Below are 16,944 nucleotides of genomic sequence, written 5' to 3'. Positions count from 1 at the left end.
TTTCACAGATTCTGTCTTCCATCATTTCGAACCTGCTCCTCAGCCCTTCTATGACACTGCCCATTTCTGAAATCTTGTTCTTTATCTTTTGGATTTCTAATTGTTGTTTTTGCATGATTTCTAGTTGTGAGTTTATTTTGGCATTTTGTTCCTGTATCACTTTCCTGAATTGTTCCATTTTTTTGTCTGTATTTTCCATGAATTTGTCTGCCTTTTCAATAAATTTGTCTATTTTTTCCTCATTTTTGTCTGCTGTTTGCTTCAACTCCTGGATTGCTCTGAATATTAGAGATTTGGATTCCCTGTCAGGTAGTTCCAGTGCCTTTTCTTCTACTGAAAAGTCACCTGGTGTTTTATTTTGGACCCTTACTGGAACCATCCTGTCCTATTTTTTTTATATATGTTTTGATATAGTCTGCTGTCTTCTGGGACATTCAGTAGTTATTGTCTTCAATTCTTGATTGTAGATTTGTTTGTTTTGTCCTGCTTTGTTGTTTTCTTTGGTTATGTCTGAGCAGACGGGCTGTGCATTCTTTGTTGTTTCCTCATCTGTAGCCACAACACTTTTCACCTTCTTGTCCAATGGGCAGGGCCAATTAATGAGCTATGGTGCAGCAGGGCAGGTCCAGGTGAAAGGGAGGGGCTGAGATGGGTTGTTTGTGGCATGTACTAGGACTGACAGGGTGGGCCAGAAATCAGTGCTGGGCAGGTTCCAGTAGGCTGAGCCTGTGCTGCTTGGGTATGTGATGTTCAGCACTGGTGCAGATAGGCAGGAAATAGGGGGTAGGTTGTGATGTGTGAAGCTAATAGGGGTATGGGAAAGAAAAGAGAAAGGAAAGAGAAACAGGAGCTAAAAACAAACACGCAAAGAAAGAAAGAAAAAAAGAGTGCTGAGGGAGACTGTCATTGGAGTGAAGAGAAAAGAAACTGAGAAATGGAGAAAAGCAAAAAGAAAAGAAAAAGGTAAATAGAAAGAAAAAAAAACTAGATAACATTTTGGAAAAGAAAAGCCCCCAGGAGTTCCGGAATCCCACCAATGGGGCTGCTAACACCGCGGAAGTGGCTCCCAGGCTGCACGGTATAGCCTGGCTAGAGGGGGTATAGATGTCACACAGCACCAGGTATTCAGGAGACAGGAAAAGAAGATAAGTATGAGAACTGAGAAGCGAGGAAAGACAGAAAGGGGAAAAGAGACAAAAAAGGAAAAGAAAGAAAGAATGCCCCCAAGGATCCCACCTTCACCAGCTGCACAGATTGGGGGAGTGGCTCCTAAGCCATGCAGTTCAGCAGCTAGAATGGGCTCCCAAGCTGTGAAAAGAAAAAGAAAACAAACAAAACAGAACAAGGAAAAAAAAAGCCCCAGAGATCCCATCAGCATGATGTTGCGGGCCGGGGACATGGTTCCCCAGTAGAGCATGGCTTCACAGCCTTTCAAGAAGAATCAAACATGGCACACAGAGCCAGATGTTCCAGAGAAAGGAAGGAGAGGTGGTAGGAGGCACAGAAGAAACCAAAAGAGATGAAAAGAACCAACACCAGCTCAGAAGCCCAGCCAGTGTGGCCAGGGTGAATCCAAGCAGCCTGAGGCTAAAGCAGTTACCTCCCAGCCAAAAGACTGTGGCTGGCAGGGAGCAGAGGAGGCAAAAGGGGGGAGGAAGTAGTGCAGGCGTTAGGAAAGCGTATATTGCTTGTGATCAGGTGCTCTGTCTCCTGCCAGGAACTTCGGGAAGCTGCTTTCCCATACTCCCTCTCCACCGATCTCCGATGTGGGTAGGGTGAATCCTAGCAGCGCTGATGTTGCACTTCTTGGCTGGCCAAGCCACCAGAGCCAGCCAGCAAGCTCAGAGGTAGAGTAGCATGGAGAGAATGGGGGGTGGGAAAGCGTGTATTGCAGGCTACTGGATACTCCGTCTCCTGCTGGGAGTTTTGTGAAGCTACTTTCCCATGCTCCTTTTCTGCCAATTCCAAGCAGGAGTCCAAGGTGGTGGATCCATGCTGCATTAGTATGGGACCCTTCACAGGTTATCTCTACTCTCTGTCCTCTATCAGTTTCTTATTCCATTCAGTGCTTGGCTGAGTTCTTTGTCTCTTCATTTGACACTTCAGGTTCCAGGAATGACATTTGTCTCTGTTTTACTTCGTTTTTTTGGGTCTTTGCTGTAGAGGGACAGCGTGGTGCTTCTGTCTATGGTGCCATGTTGGCTGGAAGTCTCCTAGTTGCTTTTTTTATGTTGAGTCTTTTTTATTGTTCCTTCTTCCCTTCGCTGTATACTTTCTTAGTCGTTACCATAAAAATTCCATTTAACAAGTTATATTTCCAGCATCTTATTTTAGCCTCATACCAACATTTAGCACACAAACAAGTAACATACAACATTAACTTACAAAAATTATTACTGTTTTACTCCTCCCTCTCCTATCTCTGTTGTTATGACTCTAGGTGTCATTTTAGGTCCTATGTTTGTTAGGTCCATTTTGTATTTATTTTTTATGCAGTTTTTGTTACAGCGCTTATAGATTTTAACCACTTAATTTATCCATAGCAATATGCAGCTTTGAGTATTTGCCTAGTAAGAGTTTCTTTCTATCTGAAAGCCTCCTACCAGTAATGCTTACAAAGCCTATCTGGTAACAGATTTCAGTAGTTTTTATCTGGGAATATCTTGATTTTACCCTCATCTTTGAAGGAAGATTTTGCTAGGTAAAGAATTCTTGGTCGACAGTTCTTTTCTTCCAGTACTTTAGATATATCTTTCTGTTAACTCCCAGCCTCCAGGGTCTCTAATGATAAATTTGCAATTAATCTTATTGAAGACCCTTTATATGTTATAATCTGTTGGGGTTTTTTGTTATTGTTTTGTTTTCTTGCTGTTTTCAGAAGTCTCTCCTTGTCTTTGGTTTTCAAGAATTTGATTTCAATTTGTCTTTGTGCAGACCTCTTTACATTCATTACACATGGAGTATACATCTAGCTTCTTGTATTTGCAGATTCAAGTCCCTATTTAGATCTGGAAATTTTTGTCGTATCTTGGAATATTCTTTCAATTGCTTTCTTTCTGTCTTCTTCTTCTGGGACTTCAATCATCCTAATGTTGGATTTCTTGATTGTGTACCATAGTTTCATTAGGCTTTGTTCTTTTCTCTTGTTTCTACTGAGCTTTAATAAGTTCAGTTACAATGTCCTCTAGTCCACTTATTCTGTCCTCTGTCTGCTCAAATCTATTGTTGAAACCCTCTCTTGCATTTTCTAATTAAATTTTTTTTATTCCCAAATGCCATTGCTTGTATTTGGTTATTTTTCTTATCTTTGTCTCCTTATTTAGGATTTTATTTTGTTTCCTTATCTTAGTTCATTTTCTGTGTGTTCTTTGGATTCTTTCAATATATTTAATATTGTTCTTTGCAAGTCCTCTTTTTTCTCCTTAACCTGGCCTCCAAAAACATCTTCCATATGTTATCTTAAATGAATGATTTTCTCCTGTCCCTTGTAATTTTTGTTGAACTTGAGTGAGCACTAAGGAATGTAAGCTGTGACCTTTAGTGGACACAAAATTTCATACAGTTCTCATTTCTGAAAACCTGATCTAGAGTAGAGGGAGTGGGAATTAGATGATTTTGACCACCTAAGTGTTTCTTCAAGATAACAGTGCTGTCAATAACAGGGAAAATGCAAAAGCTATCATCAAGCAAAAATCAAATGTCCTGAGCTCAACAAAACAGAATAAGAATACTGAGAAAAGGGCTCACCCAAATGAACAAGATGAAAGGAGAGATATATCTATGGAATCCCAAGTAATTAACAAAATAGGGGAAAACAATAAAACAGTATTAAACAAGCTCAAAGAACTAAAGGAAAATATATACAAAAAACTAAAGGAAATAAAACAATGAATAAACAAACTAAAAATATAAAGAGACAGATTCCATAAAAGAAAACAGACAGAAATACTGCAACTGAAAGAGACAATAACTGAAATGAGAAAGTCAACGAAAGGTTTGAGTAACAGAGTTGAACAAGTAGAAGAAAGAATCAGCAAATTAGAACATAATGTAATCAAAATTTTAATGGCTGAAGAACAAGGTAGACGGCTCAAGAACACTGAACACAAATTAATGGAACTGTGGGACAACATCAAGCAAATCACTGCTTTGCTGTCCTTTATGACCTTTTATGGAGTCCAGTCCACTCAAATTATAAACAAGGTGCTCTAAAGAGTTCTGCCTTCCCAGTTGAAAGTCTCCTGTCCTGCTGTGTGAGAGCCCTCTTGTCTCCCTCCACAAGTTGGTTCCTTCTCCCACCTCAAGTCAAGGCACCGGCTGACTGGAGTTGCAGCCATAATGTGTAAGAGGTGTTGGGGGACTAGCGGATGAAAGACCTCAAATCGTTCAGAAAGGAGATCTGTTTTGTCAGTCCTTGCCAGAGAATGTAATCCTGTGCACAAATAGACTGTGTGGTCTCTGGGGGCTAGTGGATAACCAGAACTGGAGTACAAATCCCTCTGGATCTGTAGGTCCTAAGGGGAGTAGTGCCAGTGTGGTCCATGGATTTGTGGTACCCTATGGGAACGTGCAGAGACCACATAGGAAGTTTTTTCATACCTTTTATTATTCTTTTTCCTGACTAGGACCCTCTGCCAGTATCTCTAGCCATCGTCTGCTCATCTTCACAGGTTTTTCTGGGTCTGGTAAAGAATTTTTATTGGATGGTCTGTGTTCTTGTAGGGGAGGTTGGATGCTTACTCCTCTCATTCTGCCATCTTCTTAGAAGCCCACTTCTTAGTCTTTTCTAAGAGACTTTTGACTGAAAGTCTATTTTGTCTGACAGCAATGTGTTGGTTTGATTACTCTGTTTTGGTTACTCTTTGCATGGGTTTTTTTCTTTTCCATTCTTTCACTTTTAGTCTGTTTCTAGAAAAACAGGATCTATTCACATGCTGCTTCTAAGATGAGTCTCTTAGAGGCTGCATCTTGTTGAATGTGTTTTTCTATTCATTCTACAGTTCTTTGTCTTGTGTTTGGGACATTTAGTATATTTACATTTACAATAATTACCAGTAAATAAGGATTTATTTCTGTCATTTTGCTGATTGTTTTTTGTGGGTCATACCATCTTTGTCCCTCTTTTCCTGTACTTTGTTATGATTTATATTTAGTTGTTATTTTCTATTGAGCCCTTTTGATTTCCTTACCTCCTGTGTATATTTTCTAGATATGTTTTTTGTTGTTAACATGAAAATTACATTTAACTCATTAAACTTACAGCAATGTGGTTTAACTTGATACCAATTTAACTTTGGTAATATATTCTTATACTGCTTCTCTATTCCCTGCCATCTCTTTGTTGTTATCAATCACATCTTTATACATCATGTGTCTGTAAATTTATGCTTATTTCTGGTTCACTTGTCATTATAAAGCTTGAGGAACGTAACAGCTAAAGTTTTTAAGAGTCATCTAGTTAGTTCTGACTCATAACAATTCTATTTATAACAGATCAAAATGCTGCTTGGTCCTGTACCATCCTCAGAATAGTAGGTATGTGTAAGCCCATTATCACAGCCACTGCGTCAGTCCATCTTATTAAGAATCTTCCTTTCTTTTCACTTACCCACTACTTTACCATGTATGATATCCTTCTCCAATGATTGATCCCTCTGATAATACGCCCAGTATAAGCAAGATGAAGCCTTACCATCCTCACTTCTAAGAAGCATTATAGCCATACTTTTAAGACTTACTTGTTTGGTCTTCGGGCAGTTGATGATATATTCAGTATTGTTTAACTAAAGTTACTAACTGAAAATACCATAAGAGTGGCCCTTTTATTTGCCCATGATATAATTTTTTTTGGAGGTCTCTCCCTGCCCCCCAACATTGAGAAGTTGTCTTGTGTCATTTCCTTTACATCTGAAGAACTCCTTTCAGCATTGCTTGCAAGGCAGGTCTGGTGGTAAATTCCTCAGCTTTTGCTTACCTAGAAAAGTCTTAATTTTATCCTAATTTTTGAAGGACTGTTTTGCTTGATAGAAAATTCTTGGTTGACAGTTCTTTTTTCTTTTGGTCTCATTATTTTTTATATGTGGTTCAGTTACCTTCTAGTTTCCAGAGTTTCAGAGGAGAATGCAGCACTTAGTCTGATTGAGGATCCCTTATATCTTGAATCTCTCATTTTTTGCTGTTTTTAGGATTGCCTCTTTATCTTTTGTTTTCAAGAATTTGATTATATGTTGTAAATTTCTTTGAGTTTATTCTGTTTGGAGTTCTTGATCTTTCTGGATTTGTGGATTTAACTCCTTCATAAGGTTTGGAAAATTTTCTGCCATTATTTCTTCAAATATTCTTTCCGTCTTCTCTTTCTGGGGTTTCTGTAACACATATGTTGATTTTCTTGGCAGTGTCCCACACTTCCATTTGGCTTTCTTTATTTTCCTTTATCCTTTTCACTTTTCTCTATTGACACAATAATTTTGATGGCCTCATCCTATACCTCATTTATTTTTTATTCTGCCTGGCCTGATCTATTTTTAAATCCCTCCCAGGTATTTTTTTTTTAATTCAGTTGGTGTCAACTTCAATTCCAGTATCTGTGTGGTTCTTTTTATAGCTTCTATCTCCTCACTGAAATTCTTACTTTCTTTCCTGATTTCCTTTAGTTCTCTGCCTGTGAATTCTTTCAATTATTTAAGTATATTTAATGTTGTTGTTTTAAAGTCCTCTGTCCTATCTGGGCTTCCATAGAGCTGAATTCTGTCTCTTCACATTGGTCTTTCTGTTGGCTCTTCCTTTTCTGCTTCTTTGTATGCCTTGTAATTTTCTGTCACATTTGTGTATTATACTGTGGTAACAATGGAACTCATAATCCTCTCCTACCTAATGAATTATAATTGTGTGCCTTATTATTTTTCTAATAGTCTCCCTAACTGTTGAAGACTATAATAGTTTGTCTGCTCAGTATCCTTCTCTAACTATTGTTTAAGAGACTGTCCTGTACCATCCTCAGAATAGTAGGTATGTGTAAGCCCATTATCACAGCCACTGCTGTGATATGAATGTGTATGAATATTAAGAACTGTTATTCAGAGCCCTTATCCTCCTAGTGTTTCAAAAGATATATATCCTTGTACCTCAGGGAGAAAAACAAAGAGCAAAATACAGACAGTATCTGATTTTCCCACTCTGCAGATATTGCTGTTATTACTTGATTTTGGCTGTAGTCTGGCCCTTTAATTCTGCTAGCAAATGACACTGCATTCGCAAAAGGCTAAAATCATACTTTTTACACTTTTTTGGACCTTTCAGGGCACTATTGGGCCAAGCCTTCTCTGCAAACTTCGCAAAATCAGAACCTTGGAGGATAAGTTCCCACTGACTGGCCTGGCACAAGCCAGATATTCTGGAACATATGACAGTTTCCCCACTTCCTTGGTGGGGTTGATGAATGGGAGATGCTAGCTGGTTGGTACACATGTTCCACCTAGGAGAGATCATCAGCTTATCCCTTCAGTAAGGGATTGACTAAATTGATTGGTTTAAGTGTCTGATCTGCTTCCACAGCCCCAAAATAATTCTAAGAGCTCTTTCCCAAATAGTAGTTAATCTGGTGGAAAGCCAGACCTTTATGAAATCTTAATTCGTTTTATTAGTTCTAAAATCATAACTCTTGAACTTTCCCAGTGCAGACTGTTCTCAGATTTCAGCCTTTGAAAGCTCTTTCTCAGGTTTTAAGCTCTGAAAGCCTATTTTTTGGGACATTAAGGGTAAATTGCTCCCATTTGATTCAGGAAACCAGGAGATAATACAAACTACTTTTCTTCAGATCCACTGGGAGTAGGTATTGGCTATTCGGTGAGTACCTTGTGTCTCCTCAGTTCTTCTGGCCACCCATCGACAGATGTGAAGACTCAAACACAACGACCTGCCCACAAAAGCTAAGTTCATTCCCCACATTCCTCAGCCAGAGGGCCATGTAGTTCATAGCTTGCAGTTTGCAGCCAGCAATGGCAGCTGCCCTAACTGCCACAAAAGTTGGGAGGTGAACCACATATATGATAAACTTTCCTGCCTTTTCAACTTGTTCTTTTTTTGGCATTCAGTTAGATGTTATTTCTCTTTCATTGGCTTCCAGAGGTCTGAGTTAACTGGTTCCACAACATTGTTTATTCTATTTTGTTTTGTTTTCTGTAATTGTTGTGGGAAGGTAGGAGCATTCAGGTGCTTACACCACCATCTTGTTTACTTGTTTTATTAACTATACAAAGGCATTCAAATGTGTGGATCATAATAAATTATGAATAAATGAGGTACCTTAGAATGGGTTCAAACACCAACTTTTGGTTAGTAGTTGAGCACTTAACCATAGGAGCACACATAAAGGTATACTTATATAGAAAATTAATCAAGAAATAAAGCCCCCAAATTTATTAGTTCATAGAGTCTTGTTTGAGTCAGCATGTCAGAGGAGAAAGAGCACCCACATAGGCTTTGGAGTCAGAATAGCTCTGGCATTAACTAGCTATCGCTAACTTCTCTGCATTTGAGTTTTCTTATGCATAGGATGGAATTTTAACAAGCATGTTATAATATTTGTGTCAAAATAAAAATATAATTTATGTGCTTGACATAAAGTAAATGCTGTGTAGTCAGTAAATGGTAGATATCCTTAGCTTTATCTTGCTCTTGTGTAGTCTTTACTGTGCCCTTTTTTATCCAATGGTGAATTGATTTTTTCTACAAAATGTATAGTGCAGCCTTCAAGTTTTCAAACATTTATTTCTTATCCTGCAGTATGTATTTATATAATTAGTATATAACTAATTACAGCATTACTATTTGTAACCAGCTGTATCTGTGGTTGCGAACACTTGCAGAGCAGCTGTGAAATAATCATTCAAGATGTATATTAATCACCATTCATCTTGATATTCTATTTGCAAAGCATTATATTAAGTGCTGTAGAATATGCTGTGTCTTAGAGACCTCTGTGTCAAAATTTATATGTATGTTTGTACATGGATCTACATGAAGTTATGTATGCATGAAAAGAGAAGCATGTAATGTAAGACAGCAAATCGAAAGTGCTATTTAGCCGATTGGCAGCAATATGAAATACTCTCAGTCTAGAGACAGAAATCCAAGGAACTATAAATTATACACAGTGAACTTTGAAATTCCTTCTCCATGAAAGCACAGTATACTTTTGATAATTGATAGTGACTTTTGAAAGACAGGAAACCCTGTGGCATACTTAAGAGCTGTGGCTGATAACTAAAGGGTAGCCACTTCGAATCCACCAGACACTACTTGGAAACTCTGTGAGTCAGTCCTGTAGGGTCATTATGAGTAGGAATCAACTCAAGGGAACAGGTTTGGTTTGGTTGGGTTTTGAAAGACAGTTTTTTTCTCAGTTTAATCAGAAAAGGGTTATAGAAATTTTATAGATGAATTCTTAACTTAATGAGTTCTAGTGGTTCACACTGTTTTGAAATTACTCTGTAGGCAAGAGCTTTTTTTTTAGTCATAAGTATACATGCAATACTTTCTAGGTATAAAATGTATTATAATAGTTTCTTAGTTCCGAACTTCATTATTCAGTTTCATTATTCATTATGAGTGAAACATCTTTCCCCTCTTCCCCCTCCCAAACTTATGTAGAACTGAACAACTCCTTCAGATATTTGACTTTCCTAAAATGATCCTACAAGGAAAAGTATGGTTTCTTTTTACACAGTATTACAGTTTGAATCACCCAGCTGAACTGGCATAACATAGTTTATAAAGAAAATATTCTACATTTGACTGTTGTGAGTAGTGACTGGGGTCTTAAAAGCCTGCAAGCAGACATCTAAGATACTTCTACTGGTCCCACCCCAGCTGGAGCAAAGAATAATGTAGAAAACTAAAGACACAAGAAAAAGAAAGATTAGTCCAAAGGACTAATGGACCAAAACTACCACAATTTCTACAAGACTGAGCCCAGAACAACTAGATGCAATCACTGCTCTGGCAGGAGTCTCCATATAGGGTCCTGGACAGAGCAGGAAAAAAATGAAGAATGAAATTCAAATTCACGCATACACACACAAAAAGGCCAGGTTGCTGGTCTGACAGAGATCGGAGAAACCCCTGGGTACCTTTTTAACTTGGTACTGAAGCAACTCTTGAGCTTTACGTTCAGCCAAAGATTAGACAGGTCTATACAGCCAACAATAACACAGGAGGGACTTGCCTTTTACACGTCAATATGGTTTGCCCATAGGAATGAGAAAAGAGTAATTGCTACTAGTGATTTATAACTGACTTTTTTTGGTAGCATTTTATGGTATTGTAACTACTGTTACATTTTGCTATTATATCAAGTATTTTAAAGTTTTTATCTGCTAATTCAATGGGCGTTCCCAGCTATTCTGCTATTCTCTCTTAGAAGAATACAATTCTGTATTATTGTGACCTAAGGTATACTTTTTTTTTTTTTTCACTATTACTAAGCATATTAAGTTTTTACTGAAATATTTGCTTTGGCACTTGGATTATAATGAAAGGTATTTACTTTTTAAAAAAAATTTTACAGTTGATATTCCTTTCCAATTGCATTAAACCCTAGCAGTCTTATGAAAGTGGTCTCTAGTGAAAGCTTCAAAACTCATATCTGTAGGTTGTAATCCTTGGCTTCAGTTTTTACTGTTTATGTAAACAGGAAAGAAATTACAACTGTCAAGGGAAATAAAAAACATTTTTTGAGAGAATTTTAGAAGTTACCTCAAATTTCAGTGTCTTGTCCGTCCACTTAAAAGTTCTGTTGGGTAGGCCGGACTAAAAATCAAGACAGAAGAAAACAAAGTTGGACAACAAATACATGTGCTATATTAATTGCTTTTTTTTATCCAGAGAAAGTAGACCGGAAAAGAATATATATAGAAGATCTCTGTATAAATTCTGGCTCTACCAATTACTAGTTTTATGACCTTGGAAAATAATCTTTTTTTGCCTCAGTTTTCTCATCTATAAATTTGGGGTCATATTGGTAACTACCTTGTATGATTGCAGTGAGAAAAGAACAAAAAAATTTTTGGTAAATATAGCATGCCTGCCATATAGTAAGCAGACATTAAAATTTGCACTGTTGTAATTGTTTCCATCAAGTTGGATAAAACTAAGCATTGCCTGTTTAAAGGTTGGTTTTTATTGTTTCCCTTACCATAAGTACACAAAAAATAAAATATTCTCAGTTCTGTGTGATTAAAGAAATAGCATTTTCTGTGACAGAACACAGTCTACCATTGTAGTCCACAGCTTTATATGTGTCCATTTTGATGATCCCAGTTTACCTGATTTCTTCTTTAAAATTGTATTTGTAGGACTTCTTAAAAATCCTCTCCTATGGACTGACACAGCATTCTTGGTAATACCCAATCAGAATGTTTACATGAAACACATTTCTTAAATTTTGGGCTTGATAATGACTTCCCCACAATTGCTATTTTGGGTCCTTTCTTACTAGCCAGAGGAAAGGACAAGATTGAGAAGCATAAACAGACAACTCCAGATAAATGTTAACTGTAAGCTAAAAGAAGTTGACCTCCTTCAGTCTAGAGGTACAGCCTTGATTGCTAAATCATAAGTAATAGTGTGGTATTTAAGTTGTAATTTTGGTTTTACAAATTTAAGAGAGCTATTTCATAAAGTCATAGTTCTGGTAAAGAGACCTTTATCCCATGATGATAGATGGGGAGATCACAATGAAGTTTTATTTCGGTAATTTTAATATTAAGTTCTTGTCTTTTAGACTATTCTGTATTTAGGCATGTCTACGTACATTTCTTTTATAGTTGAATTTTCAGTTGTGTTTGTTCTCAAACTTTTTCATACCAGTTATTACTAAGTAATTCAATGTTATGTTATACAAACTTTCTAGAATGCAAAGCAGGTACTGTTTCCATGAAAACTAAAGATGAATGCTTTAGAAGACTTGCGATACTTTGGAAAGACTTAAAGGCAAATTAACAGAATATAAGTGCTATAAATTAGTACAGATGAAAAAAACTGAGAAAAGTTAAAAGTAAAAAAAAAATCTGAAAATATTCTGCCCTAAGATTGCTTTATAAGTGTCTTTAGTTTCTTCCTTCCCCCACTGTAAAGAATCAAAGCAGGAAATTGCACGATCACTGGCATGGTTTAATCAAAGTTTCTTCTAGGTAGCAGAGACATACTCAAAGAAAAGGTATTGGCTCAACATTAAAAGATTGATATAATTTTATGTTTTGATACATTAAAAAGTCATATATTAATTCATAATTTCTTGTTTTAATCATTTTTTTTCTATTAGCCTACCAATTACTATGCCTAGTATGGCATCTGAAAGAGCTTCTACTGTATTTTAAAGTAGTAATATACTCAGTTACCATTTTTTAGTTAAGATTAAACAGTCAAGACTATCTCACATTATTTCTAGAATTACACTTTTTTCAAAAGTCTAGTCTATGAACTTTAAATGTTCAAACAATTACTATGGTAATTAATACAGAAATTTATACAAACCTCGTTCAGGGTCTTCCTCTTTTCCGCTGACCCTGTACTCTGCCAAGCATGATGTCCTTCTCCAGGGACTGATCCCTCCTGACAACATGTCCAAAGTATGTAAGACGCAGTCTCGCCATCCTTGCCTTTAAGGAGCCTTCTGGCTGTGCTTCTTCTAAGACAGATTTGTTCGTCCTTTTGGCAGTCCATGGTATATTCAATATTCTCCGCCAACACCGCAATTCAAAGGTGTCAATTCTTCATTCTTCCTTATTCATTGTCCAGGTTCCATATGCATATGATGAGATTGAAAATACCATGGCTTGGATCAGGCATACCTTAGTCTTCAAAGTGACATCTTTGCTCTTCAACACTTTGAAGAGGTCCTTTGCAGCAGATTTACCCAATGCACTGCATCTTTTGATTTCTCGACTGCAGCTTCCATGGCTGTTGATTGTGGATCCAAGTAAAATGAAATCCTTGACAACTTCAATCTTTTCTCCACTTACCACGATGTTGCTCAAAGGTCCAGTTGTGAGGATTTTTGTTTTCATTATGTTGAGGTGGAATCCATACTGAAGACTGTGGTCTTTGATCTTCATTAGTAAGTGCTTCAAGTCCTCTTCACTTTCAGCAAGCAAGGTTGTGTCATCTGCATAACACAGGTGCTTAATGAGTGTTCCTCTAATCCTGATGCCCTGTTCTTCTTCATATAGTCCAGCTTCTCATATTATCTGCTCAGCATACAGACTGAATAGGTATGGTGAAAGAAAACAACCCTGACGCACACCTTTCCCGACTTTAAACCAATCAGTATCCCCTTGTTCTGTCCAAACAACTGCCTCTTGATCTATGTAAAGGTTCCTCATGAGCACAATTAAGTCTTCTGGAATTCCCATTCTTCGCAGTGTTATCCATAATTTGTTTTGATCCACACAGTCGAACACCTTTGATTGACACAGTGCTTGCAACAGTAAGCTCAAGCATAGCAACTTTTGTAAGGATGGCTCAGGACCAGGCAGTGTTTCATTCTGTAGGGCATAGAGTCGCTATAAGTCAGAACCGACTCAAAGGCACCTAACAACAACATATAAATGATTGGGAATATATGTGTGTTTGTGCGTGTGTGTATACAAACCAAAACCAAAGCCAGTACCGTCGAGTCGATTCTAATTCATAGCAACCCTATAGGACAGGGTAGAACCGCCCCATAGAGTTCCCAAGGAGTGCCTGGCAGTTTCAAACTGCCAACCCTTTTGTTAGCAGCCATAGCACTTACCACTACGCCACCAGGGTTTCTATATGTATACATTTTTTTTTTTTTTTTTAATTGAGCCCTGATGGTGTAGGATTTAAGAACTCAGCCTACTAACCAAGAAGGTCAGCAGTTGAAATCCCCCAGCTGCTGTTTAGAAACCCTATGGGGCAGTTCTGCTCTGTCCTACAGGGTTGCTATGAGTCGGAATTCACTTGATGGCAATGGGTTTTATATATATCTATATGTCATGTTATATATGTATTTCTTGTTTTGTTTGTTGCAAAACAACAAACTAACCAGATTGTTTGACTGAAATATTTGTGGTAAGCCTTATCAGCTCTAGAAATTAAAACACCAACTATAAATTAAGTACTTAAATACATATGTAACATTTAGAGAATGAAAAATTCCAAATAAATACTGCTGTGGCTTTCAAGAGCTATATATGCACTGTTTTCAGAAAATCATCTGGAGGTATAACAGCTTATCCAAATGCTCTACAAAGGAAACAGCTGTTCAAGTTTTATAAGCTAAGAGCTGACGTTTGGGTCTGCATTGAGCCATAACCGTACACTGAGTTCTTTTTGCTACTTTCATATTTCTAAATTCCTGTTAAGAGTTTATATGAGATTTCCCCATATAGCTTATTCTACTAACTTCTCACTCTCTGGCAAACTTTTTAAAGTGAGCTTCCAAAATATAATTTTCTATTAAGAGAAGGAATACAGGCATTTCTTTATATTTAGACTACCTAAATTATCAATACATACTTGATGAAAAGCATTTTTATTGTTGGTTTTGGCTAGGAAAGCTTCAGCTGGTGTGGAATGTGAAATACACATTAAGTTTACAAGTTCAGAGATTTAATATACTTCAAAGAATTCCAAATTCAATACACCTTTTTTTTTAATGCAACTTTGATCCTGAAGCTGTCAACAGTTTTTACCACAACATAGAGCCTGGCCATATCATCTAAAAAAGATGGTAGTAAACTGTAACAAGTATGAAAATTCTTTGGAAATATTTCCTAGAGACTTTCATTAACTTGTTCATTAAAACAAAACAAAACAAAGCTTTATCATACACACTTCAGGCCAACATGGCACCATAGACAGAAGCACCACATTGTTCCTCCACAGAAAAGACCTGAAAAACTAAAACAGGCAGACGTCATTCCTGGAACCTGAAGTGTCAAATGAAGAGAGAAAGAACTCAGCCAAGCATCAAATATAATAAAAAACTGACAGACTACAGACAGTGAAGAGACATGTGGGGAGCCCGTATTAGCTAACGCAACATGGATCCACCATCATGGACTCCTGTCGGCGACTGGTGGACAAGAAGCAAGAGAAAACAGCTTCACGGAGCTCCTAGCAGGACATAGAGCACTCGGGAGCCAGCAATACACGTTTTCCCACCCCCATGCTCTTCCACAGCTCTACCTCCGAGCTTCTGAGTTTCCTGGCTGGCTGCAGGGCTCAGCTGGCCAGGAAATGCAATATCCACACGGAGATCAGTGAACAGGGAGTACAGGAAAGCAGTTTCATGAAGTTCCCAGCAGGAGACAGAGCTCCTGGTAACTAGCAATGTACGCTTTCATGACGTCCAGTCATCTGCCGCTGCCCCTTCAGCCTCCTCTGCTTCCCACCGGGCACGGCCTCTTGGCAGAAGGCAAATGCTTTGGCCTCAGGCCAGTTGAATTCGCCCCTGCTCGCACCGGCAGGCCCCCCCGAGCTGTTGTCACTTCTTCCTCTTTTTTTGGTTTCTTCCGTCCGGCTCGCCACCTCGACACCCTTTCTCTCAAACACCTGGCTCCGTGCCCCATCTTTGCTTCTTGAAAGTCTGTGAAGCCTTGCTCGACTGGGGAAGGATTCCCACAGCTGGTGACAGCATGCTGGTGAGATCCCTGGGGCTTTTATTTATTTATTTATTTTGCTTGTTTTGTTTGTTTATTTTCTTGTTCCTTACATGGCTTGGGAGCCCCTTCTAGCGGTGCTGCACTTCAGGGCTTTGGAGCCACTTCCCCAATCTGCACAGCCACATAGGTGGGATCCCTGGGGCCATTTCTCTTTTTCTTTCTTTCTTTCCATTCTTCCTTTTCTCTCTTTTTCCCTTTCTTTCTTTATTTCTCATTTCTTTACTCCCTATGCTGTCCTTCTTTTCCTGTCTTCTAAATACCAGGTGTTAAAATACACAAACAGCCAAAGATAAACTTGGTAACTGGGACCTCCTAAATATTAACACTTAGGCTCACCAAAAGAGTAGAAGGAGAACCTACACTGCGAAAAAACTTTGGGCTATGACATAGCCCACAAGGGCCTAATCTTTATAGAAAACTTAAACACCTCAATAACAGAAAGACAACACAATTAAAAAATGAGTGAAGAACATGAACAGACCACTAAATAAGACAGTCAGGTGGCTAAAAAAACCCATGAAGAGATGCTCATGATCAGTAGCCATTAGAGAGATGCAAATCAAACCTTCAGTGAAATACCATCTCCTCTGGGTGATACTGGCACTTGATCAAAAAAACAGAAAACAGGAAATACTGGCAAGGTTATGAGGAGATTGGAACTCTTATACACTGTGGGAATATAAAATGGTACAACCACTATGGAAAACATTATGGCACTTCATTAAAAAGCTAGAAATAGAAATACCATATGATCTAGCAATCCCACTCCTAGTTATATATCCTAGAGAAATAAGAGCTTAGATAAGAATACACATATTCACACCCATGTTAAATGCAGCACTGTTCACAGTAGTAAAAAGATAGAAACAACCTAAGTGCCTAGGAACAGATAAATGGGTAAACAAACTGTGGTACCTACATGTGATGGAATGCTATGCAACATTAAAGAATAAAGATGAAGCCATGAAACATCTCACAACATGGATGAATTTGGAGGGCACTATAGTCACTGAAATAAATCAACCACAAAAGGACAATTATATGAGCCCAGTATTATAAACAGTCAAGAAAACGTTTGCACACAGAAACATTTTTTGATGGTAACCAGGGTTGTGGAGGAAGAAGAGAGGAAAATCAGTAGCTAGAGAGTAGACATGGCTTAGAAGAGAAAAGCAGCACATGACCAAGGCGAAGGAAGACGCTGAGAGTTGTGCAAGAATGTAAGACAACAACTGTAAAGACTATAGCTCATACA

The 16,944-nt window shown here is 37.9% G+C and overlaps 1 pseudogene; it reads left to right on the top strand.

The window, feature by feature from the left end:
* The window catches only part of LOC135229044 (TGF-beta-activated kinase 1 and MAP3K7-binding protein 3-like), a 69,418-nt pseudogene extending 54,671 nt beyond the window's left edge, over window positions 1-14,747 (top strand).
* The last annotated feature ends 2,197 nt before the right edge of the window (window positions 14,748-16,944 follow it).

This window comes from Loxodonta africana, chromosome Y (assembly GCF_030014295.1).
Source record: "Loxodonta africana isolate mLoxAfr1 chromosome Y, mLoxAfr1.hap2, whole genome shotgun sequence".
NCBI classification, from domain to species: Eukaryota; Metazoa; Chordata; class Mammalia; order Proboscidea; family Elephantidae; genus Loxodonta; species Loxodonta africana.
This window is presented reverse-complemented; position numbering and strand designations above follow the sequence as displayed.